Consider the following 2,500-nt stretch of genomic DNA (forward strand, 5'->3'; position numbering starts at 1 on the left):
CGACCCACAAACAGTCGTACTACCCCCCCCCCCCTCTCTCTCTCTCTCTCTCTATCTATCTATCTCTCTCTCTCTATCTATCTCTCTCTCACACACTCTCTTTCTCTCACACTCTCTCTTTCTCTCTTTCTCAGCCAGACGATAGGTGTCGAATCAAATGGATTACAAGTCTATCTCTTTGGCAATATAATATTAAAAAAACCCAACTATCTGGCACTTTTCCATATACTTAATCTCCCACCATTTTGACATGTTTTGTCACGTGATCAACTCGTGTACGATTTTCATGTATCGATGTTTGTAAAATGTAAAACAACAAATTTATGATGATTTCTTTATTTAAATACTTCAGGCCATTCCGGAGAAATAAGAAAAGAAAAAAAAATCCCTCTATTCATCCCATAGGGAAAATTTATCTCTAGGGTCTATTCCAAGGGAAGACTGGAATAACCCAGAGGCGTCAGCCGCAGTGCAGGGCCGCAAATTGAGATAGGGCGAGGTGACTTGCTCAAGGCCGGCCACATAGCGCAGCAGCGGTTTGGTGATCGAACTTGATACCGTTTTGGGTATGAAGCAAAGACCGTACCGCTGAGACACGCCACGCTGCACCCCGAACATTTCGTTGAGATTCATGTGTTATTTTAATCTGGTCATACTGTATAGATAGTATGCGCTTGGCAAAAAAGCTCATAACATTGCCATCCGGAAGTATAACGGACCAACACACACAGCTATGTGTAACCATGAACTTTTATAGTCTAGATAATACAGTTAAGTGAGAATTACTCATAAACGTGGATGGCAAAAAACAATAACAAAGGCTCGATTGACGTCAACTTCATTCCATCTATAAAAGGGAAGGGCTTTCTCAAGGCGCCACAGAGTTTTGAACTCTCGTTGATTAAATAAATAATAAATAAATAAAATTCCCTGTATTCATCCCCAAGGGGAAATTTGTCTTTAGGGTCTATTTCAAGGGATGACTGGAATAACCCAGGCGTCAACCGCAGAGCAGCGCCACAAAGTGAGCTAGGGTGAGGTGACTTACTTGCTGAAGGCCATACAACGCAGCGTCGGGTGATTGAACTCGGTGCATTTCGGGTAAGAAGCAAAGACCTTACCACTGAACCACGCTGCCCCCTAATTAATTGTAATAAATCTAAAGAGAGTAGCGTGACTCAGCCATATGGTTTTTGCTCCCAACCGAGTTCGACTCCCGTCGCGCTGTTTATCTTTGAGCAACTCACTTCATCATAGCTCACTTTTTTGGTGCTCCACTGCGGCGGACGCCTGCGTTATTCCAGTCATTCCTTGGAGGAATGGACATAAAGATAATTTTTCTCTTTGGGAATGACGAAGGAGAATGTTACTATCTATTTGTTACAGTGAATGATATAATCAGTCGGATGGTGAAAAGGTTTGAACTGAGATATTGGCAAGTTTAGTTAGAAGGCCAATTTTTATCAAAAATGAGTTCTTGTCATAGATATTAAATCAACCTTTTTTGTAAATCTTCGGGAAATATCAAAGCTTAATTTCACTTCTAAATATTTTTTACAGCTAGTCAAGTTGAAAAAGTATGAAATTTGAGAAAAGCTGCTGGATACCTTTCCCGTACATCTGACCATAACTTCATGAAAAATCACCCGATTTACTTCAAATAAAAATTAAAATGCTCTGGGGAGCATATTCTTTCAGAAAATGAAAAAAATTCAAATCCAAAATTTTCACCTTCCGACTGATTATATCGTACGTACACTGACAATAGGCTTCAAAAGTCGTGACGTCACTTCCCTTGTAATGACGTATGGTAACTTAGTAACTGGCTCTAAACTATCGGAACCATGGCGGACGCCCTTATGAAATATTTCTCCGACGAGCATAAAAGCGTATCCAGAAGAAAAAAAGACATTATAAATCTGATAAATCTGACTTTTACACATTCTGATCACAAGACATATGGAAAGTTCTAGCCAGCATGAAGAATAAAAAGTACCGATTTTCTTTGTTTAGATCCACGATGGCCGCTGTTGCTGGGCGACATGACATCAGACTATTGAATCCAATTTTTCTTTCGATCTGACGACACCATTTTGTCAGGAAAGGTGCGGAGAAATGCATTTTCTACACGCTCTAAGTCTCATTTTTTTTCTTCTTTATTTAAGTAAAAGAAAATGGGCGTTTTTTTTTTAAACGAAGGGGTTTTTACGTGTTTATTATAGCACTGCATGCAATATATCAATGGTAATAGTGTGAGAGGGGATTCGTGGACAGGTCGGTGATAGGTACACTTACAACATACTGTTGATGATGATGATGATGATGATGATGATGATGATGATGATGATGATGATGATGGTGGTGGTGGTAGTCGTGGTGTGGTGGTGGTGGTGGTGATGATGAGATGATGATGATGATGATGATGATGATGATGATGATGATGAGGATGATGATGATGATGGTGGTGGTAGTGGTGTGGTGGTGGTGGTGGTGATGATGA

General features: G+C 40.2%; 1 protein-coding gene across 1 annotated transcript in view; it reads right to left on the minus strand.

The window, feature by feature from the left end:
- Nucleotides 1–2,143: 2,143 nt before the first annotated feature.
- The window catches only part of LOC144955989 (uncharacterized), a 9,017-nt gene continuing 8,660 nt past the window's right edge, over nt 2,144–2,500 (minus strand). The window contains exon 5 of the mRNA XM_078886254.1: nt 2,144–2,500. This exon is cut by the window's right edge and continues 1,319 nt beyond it. The gene's annotated coding sequence lies outside the window, so the exon portion shown is untranslated.

Source organism: Berghia stephanieae, chromosome 10, assembly GCF_034508935.2.
Source record: "Berghia stephanieae isolate SIO BIC M18660-M18661 chromosome 10, UCSD_Bste_1.3, whole genome shotgun sequence".
Lineage (NCBI taxonomy): Eukaryota > Metazoa > Mollusca > Gastropoda > Nudibranchia > Aeolidiidae > Berghia > Berghia stephanieae.